The sequence below is a fragment of the Lycorma delicatula genome, chromosome 5 (assembly GCF_047948215.1).
Source record: "Lycorma delicatula isolate Av1 chromosome 5, ASM4794821v1, whole genome shotgun sequence".
Classification (NCBI taxonomy): domain Eukaryota; kingdom Metazoa; phylum Arthropoda; class Insecta; order Hemiptera; family Fulgoridae; genus Lycorma; species Lycorma delicatula.
Window position 1 is genome coordinate 32,788,192 of NC_134459.1, and position 7,861 is coordinate 32,796,052.

Genomic DNA, 7,861 nt, shown 5'->3' on the forward strand with positions numbered 1-7,861 from the left:
GAAACAATTTGCCAATACTGTATTGTCAAAATAACCAGTTGCAAGTTGCAACTCTATAATTAACATGAATATATCTTTCTTCTTAATAGGTAATAAAAAGAGGCTGATCACCTTCTCTAATGCTTATTTATAACATGCAAATTGATATTGATCGCCTTATCGATAGGTACGCTAAGATGCGTAGTCATCGACACGAATTTATTTTGTAAATAAAGTATTATTGTATGAAATAAAATGTGTAAAATCGGATTGCAGTAGATTAATTATAAATATTGAAATCAATGAATAAATAAAAATAAAATTAATTTAAATCTTCATTTTATTATTTTTTATCCCATCTTGTATTATTACATAATTTCAATTGTTTGCATGGCAGTTTTAATTAAAGTTTTTAAAATTCTATTTACCGAGCTTTAAGTTAATTTACGTTCTAGAGTTCCCGTGAGAGTCGCTTAATTTTTATAAATCGAAATAAAATTGAAGAAACTTAAGCACACTTAAGCACTTTATGGGTTTTTCCGAAACCGTCCCTTTCTGCCTCTTCTGCAGCAATACTAATGATAGGTTAAACGATTTTTCGTGTTTAGAAATAGTTAGGAATATAGTTTTTATCCAATAAAAATGTATGAAAAATTATACACCCAACCCAATCAGAAGGGAGTAAGAAAATGTGACCCCTCGCTACCAATGGCCCTCCCCAAATTCAGTTGCTGAATCCGCCACTGGGTGGGACTCAATATGGATCTGATGGCAACTAGGTTGTCAACAAAGAGGTTTCTGCATCAATACTGATAAAGTAAAAGTTCCCAAATATTTGATCCTTGTTTCTTAAGCACACAATTTTAAAACTGTTCTTTCTAATAAGCTAAGTTTGTAACCAGGTTCTAGGCGAAGCTATTCTACAGCCAATTTCTCTAGTCTTATGTAAAAAAAATTAAATGCTCCTTTACACAAGTTTTAATCTTTATTTTAGTTTGCTCTACGTTACGTTACGTATTAATAGCAGTATATGATATTAATGTTTTTTACAAATCAATTTATAATTTTTTTCTTATTTCGACGGGTTTTATCAGATACAGGTAACAAATAAAAACCTTTTTTGTATTTTTTTTTTTTTTTAGTATAATTTTCTTTTCTTTTCATCACTATTTCTCTATTTTTCTATTTCAGTTTTTTAAATTAAATCTTTTTATTTCGATATAATTTAAAAAATTATTATGTTAATAAATATGTTCCATATCTTGCATCAGGATCTAATTCATTTATAATATTACGTATTACAATTCTTAATTTCCTTTTCATAAAGGACATATAACGTGGCAATTTACCTCATGGCAATCTTATTCCCGATACTGTTTAATTTAAAATTGATAATAATATGTTACTACGATAATGTGTTTGGGAGGTGTTTCTTTGTTTATTACTTTTAAAACGACATAACATTTGCACCGATTTTCGTCAAACATATACAAAGAATTCGGTTCCAACAGTGAAGTGATTCTTTTAAAGAAAAGCCGATGAAAATAATCTATCATGTACAGCAGTAAAATCACATATCTTAATATTCACAGGTTAGTTGTCCCAAAGTTGAAAATAAAGAAATGGCTGATCCTAAGACACCCGAAAAAATTACATTTATGTAACTTAAAAAAATTGTGCGTCGATTACAAATAAATTAATTATGCAGCATTAAATTAAATAATCCAATACTTTAGGATTAAAAATTCAGTTTTTTTTTACCTCTTTTTACTTCCTTGTACGAAAAGGAAGAATTGTAATCGCGAAAAGTATCGGTTTTCAGACTTCAATGGAAATATCCATTTTGACCATCACTGAATCCATTTTTACTAGTTTCGGCGTGACATCTGTACGTAAACGTACGTATGTATCCCGCATAATTCAAAAACGATTAGCCGTAGGATGTTGAAATTTTGGATTTATGACTGTTGTAACATCTAGTTGTGCGCCTCCCCTTTTTATTACAATCGACTTGACTAAAAATGTCCAAAAAAAGCCCAAAATCCAAAACATTTATATTTTGGACTTTTTCTTAACTGCAGTAATAAGCCCTCATTGAGAGCTTTTCAACGATATATCACAAATTGTACTTATTTTTATTGGTTCCAGAGTTATGGCCAAATAAGATTTTAATTAATGAAATATTTTATCTCACAAGGGGAAAGCACATCGGTTCAAATTCGACTAATTAATTTTTTTAGATTAATTTATTAATAATTATTAACCTGTGATTGTAAAGAAATTTTTACAATAAATAATAATTCAATAATAAAATATGAAAAAAGTCAGAAGTTTTAGTAAAATAACATTTTTTGTACCTTTAAAAATGTGTATATGTAATTTAATAGGCGTACAAGGAAGGCATGTGGTGTCCACATTAGAATTTTTTATAATAAGATTATCGTTTAGTAATACACGGAAAAGTGAAAGCTGAATAATTTTTTGTAATTTAAAATACAGCTAAAAAATACTTTTGCAATAATTCCTGGGGCAACATTTCTTAATTTACGTTTTATTTATATATATATATATTTATGAAAATTCAAATACATATATATATATATATATATTTATATATATATATATATATATATATATATATATATTTATGAAAATTCAAATATTTCCTTGACATAAATACCACTGTAAACTGATCTCAAAATTATATTGTAAAAAATAAACATCATACACAGTTATAGAAAGATTTATTGGAATTCCAGTAGTTAACTTATGATAACTAAGTAGTTAACTTATGTATAGACTACACTTATGTAGTAGTCTATGTGTATGGTGTTTATTTTTTGCAATATTATTTATATATATATATATATATATTATCTCCTCACGTAATTTTCTCGTAAACTAATTACAACACAAAAAAATGACCTAAACAAAAGTTACTCATGTTGGAGGGGACAACTCATGGAGAAGGAATTTAACCTTGACCGTTATTTCAAGTTTAACACGGTTTTTCCAAATGGAATGACCTATTTTTAATCCCACCAATGAAAAGAGCAGAAAACTTTATATTGAAATATGTGGTTACACATATAATCTTGGATCTATTTTGAAGGTCATACGGCTTACCATCCGAGATAGTGTTATACGATAGTGTAAAGTGATTTTTATGCTCTTTCCCATAGTTTGCAGATAAATGGCCTGGAATATTGTATGACCTTCAACATATCGTATAACTCTATCTCTGATGGTTAACCGTATGACCTTCAAAAACGGTAGTTTACAAGAAAATCGCTTGGAGCGATTAAAATGAAACATCATATATATATAAAATTTATTCTCTCAAAGAATTAATTTCGATATATTTATTTATATATATATATATATATATAATTACTATGCTATTAATTTACTTTGAAATGTAATAATTATAGATATATAATTTAGGTCATCAATGGACCGCGTGAACAACTTTATGTGTAGCCTTTAATTCTTTATTACAATCATTTTTCATTTTTTATGAGTTGAGCTGTTTTCTCTACTCAGACCACCCCTAGTTGTTGACTTGTTTTATTAGTTCTTGTAAACTAGTGAAATTTTGTATCGAAATGTACTCCCGGTCTTGTGTTTTTTTCATCGGTGTTATTTATTTTTGGCATATCTTTAAGAATATCATCGCTCCATCAATTTTTTTTTACTAATTCATACTAAAACTTCGCATAATTTTAGGAGTTGTTTTCATTTTTTGAAGAGTTTTTCATTTTGTAATTTGTATTTCTCTTTTTCTGTTTAGCCTATTACTTCAGAAGATATTACTTCAGAAGATGAATGAAGATGATGTATATGAATGGAAATGTAGTGTAGTCTTGTACAGTCTGAGGTCGACCATTCCTTTGATGTGTGGTTAATCCGTGTATGATTAATCCATCTCACCAAAGAACATCGGTATCCATGATCTAGTATTCAAATCCGTATCAAAGTAACTGCCTTTACTAGGATTTGAACCTTAGAACTTTAGACTTCAAAATCATCTGATTTGCGATGAAGATTTGTAATTTATCTGTTTATAATTATTTTTGCCAGCTACTTTGTAATGATTAAAAAATATATTTATCTGAAATTGATGTTTTTATTTGAAAGCCGCCATTTTGTTTCTATAAATTCTAGAAGGTTGAAATTTTGACAGAACATTTTTAAACTCTTTATTAAAAGGTCTGTAAAGTTTCAATAGAATCGGTGGGGGAATACGCGAGTGATACTAAATCGAAAGCGTAATCTTCGTGGGAGACACGGATATGTATGTTTTACTTTTTTTTGGATGAAAACTTACGTAAACTACATACAAACCATATGATAAACTTACATAATAAAAGTACTAAAACATACCCTAAAATTGAACACTCTAAAATTTTAATTTATTAATTTTTCATAGAAATACTTTATATAATTCAAATAAGTTAAGAGTTAATGAAGGGGAATTATTTTGATTGGTTTTATCCATTACAAGAATTATAGAAAAACAATTTTTTTGCCGTACAAAATAACGTTCCAACCTATAAACACCACTGTACGACTACAGCAATAATAGTTATTCAGTAATAATTTAATGGATTAATCAATAATTTAATGTTTTCATACGAAATGAATGTATAATAGTTTGAAATATTGTTTGTTTTAATTTAAAAAGTAATACTATAGAAATAATTTTTATTATTCTACGTAACACACTTTTAAAACATAGCTGACATTTCTACTTTTAATACTTTAATAATGATTAATTTAAATAGTAATTCCTAAGATTATCTACAACGAATGCTTTTCTTCGGTAATAGATTAATACCAAGTAAAGTACTTCAAGAATCATACTTAGTATAAATTATTTTTATTTTGACAGAAAATTAATTTCATTGCCACAAATTTACTAATAGATAAAGATAGTTTATAACAGAAATAATTGAAAAATATTTTTATAAAAAAAAACCATAGGAATTTTGCAAAAAGTACGAAAAGAAAAATTTTATTGTTTATTTAAAATTAATATTAAAAGTATCAGAAAGTTATTCTGATTTTACAAAACTCTATTATTTCATACAAAATGAAAACTCAGTCCATCTTTGCGAGAACTTACTGATTTTAGAATACTTGAAGACACTTTTCAGTAAAATGTTGCAAACATTGGGAAAACTTTCTTATTGTACATTCCTTCTAATCACTTTTCAGAAGGTATTCAATGCTAAACACGAATGTCTCATTTAATTTTCTCATAACATGAACTACGAAAAATAATTTTTAATTACTTTTTGAAGTAAAATTTTACAGTATTATTATTATTTAAAGTTTCATCAATTTCATTAGGTATTCATGAAAGATATTAATCGACATGACTTCATGTTTTTTTGTTTTTTTTTTTATCTTACCTTATTAAACATTTATTTAAAAAAATAAGGTGTACATAATGTTTAATAAAACAAATCTAAAAAACTGTGTATAATATATGAACAGAAGTTTATTTTGATATAGAATAAATCCTAGTAAAAAATTCAGACAAAATAAATCTTTTTTTAATTTTACTTTACATTTATTTGAAGATATTGAAACAAGTTACGTGTCTGATATTTTTGAAAAGGTAACAAAACACTACCTAAAATTTTGCTTAACTTTTACAGGATCTCCAAGTAAAGAATGTATCATTTCTTTATAAATAAAAATAAAACTATTAATTTAATTACTACTACCATGCATACTTTCACGTTTTTTGTTTTATTAATTTTACTGAAGAATAAACAAAAAAGCGGCTACAAATTTTTTTTAACGAATAAAAAATTATAAAAATCTTGAATAAATTCATAATTAGTTATATTTTTTCTACTTTGTTATAAAAATAAAAGTTAACAAAACCTCAACTAAGAATCGTTTGGGTTATTTATACAATATATTAATTTTAAATATTTAAAAAAAGTCATCATCTGTCTGTCAACATAATATCCGCCTTATTTTAGTACCTTGGTTAGGGTAATTACTTTATGTATTTACCGCTGGTTCGAATAATAAATAAATATAGACATTTATCACTTCGTAATTAGAAATGATACTATAATATTATTTGAATGAATAATACAAGATTACGTATAAGTGTATATAAATGCCTTTTAACAAATTCATAAATGATACATTATTTAGAATATGTATAATATTATATTTTCGTAAATCTGAACGACTGATGCAATGAAAGCTGATGGAAGAAGGCTGGAAGAAGACTGTTTGAATGTAGAGCGGAGCCGGCTTATACAGCGTGTACGGAGCCGCTGAATCGTCAGGAGCCGAGTGCATCCAAAAGGAGCTAACAAAAAATTAAAGTAGACTCATCATTTGGCCCTCTCCACGGAAATCTTTAGTAAAAGACGAAAGCTTTATTCGATTTGAAGAGGTGTGAACATCCAAACCCCGTAGGAGGAGACACCCGCCTTGTGACGCTTCCGGTCGCCGCAAACCCCTCGTTCCTAGCCATGATGGTCTTTAACGGGAGATCGGAAAGGACCTGTGTGGACTGTACGGAGTCAAGTGCATCCGAAAGGAGCTTTGTGAAATGTACAGAGCCGAGTGTATTGTCAGGAGCCGAGTGAATCGTCAGGAGCTGTGCCTCAACACTTTCTTACTGCTTAAATATTTCTTTAAGCCGAACAACATTTCTTATTAGAAAAATCATAAATAAAGTCTATAATAAAAATTTTAATTCGATAATAAAAAGATATTAATCCTTCTATTTGATATGATACATTTTGAAACTTTACAATGCAATATAATTATTACAACGCGAAGTAATATAAGTTGGTAAGAAATTATTTATACATTCCAACTTTTAATATTAGTGTATTAATGTTTAAAAAAAAGAATAATGTTTTATTTAATCAACAGAAAGTCTGATAATCTATTTAAAAGTATTAATCGTAAAATATTTCATGAAAATAGTTTTAACTAAAAATAAATTGTGAGATTATGGGATTATTCTAGTAATATTGTCGGTAAAAAAATGTCATTACTATTGTCAATCGCGTGACATTTTGGAAAAAACTGGCGCACTATCTATCATTAATTTATCAACATTACCTGTAACTTGAACAGAAAATTATCATTAGCTAATATAAGCATTATTATGCATGGATGGCATACATAATACCGTATACCCTTCCATTTTTCTGAAATAATAGACAAAAATAGCAGTTTAGCTTGTAATCAAAAATGTTTGAGGAAATGTATTGATTTTTTTTACAGAATAAATTTGAACTTAGTTTATTATAAATATTTATAAAATCATTAATAAAATTTTAATCGTCATCTAGTCAAATAATTTAAATAATCATAACTCTATAATGATAACAACATCGACGATGATTTCGATCTTCTAGTTAAAAAATGTAAATTGTGATTACATTCTTTTACCTCAAATTAAAATAATATTATTAAGAATCAAAACATAAAGAACTCGATGCGAAGAGCATAATTTATTTAAATTTGCCGGAATTTACGAATTATAAAAACAAAATATTTCTGTTGGCATTTGTTAAGTAATTGAACTATAAATAATTAAAACGGTTAGTGGTAATTCATTTGTCAATAATTTGATGCAATCGATTAGTTCAACAAATATTGACTAAATATCACGGAAAAAGATTTCATAAAATCTTTTGTTTTATGATTCTCGCTAATATAGATCGTTCTACTTATCATCCTTCTGATTTTACATCCCCTTTTTTTTAATCTACTTAACGGATTTCTTTGAAGTTTGTTTAAACAATTCCAGCTGAAAAATGTAAAGAAATGCAATATCGATTACATGACAGAAATAGTAATATTTCCTTAAAGCTTTATTCGCATGATATTACTT

General features: G+C 27.0%; 1 pseudogene; it reads right to left on the reverse strand.

Moving 5' to 3' along the window:
• Window positions 1-6,301: 6,301 nt before the first annotated feature.
• On the reverse strand, window positions 6,302-6,412 carry LOC142325870 (U5 spliceosomal RNA; annotated as a pseudogene).
• Window positions 6,413-7,861: the final 1,449 nt, after the last annotated feature.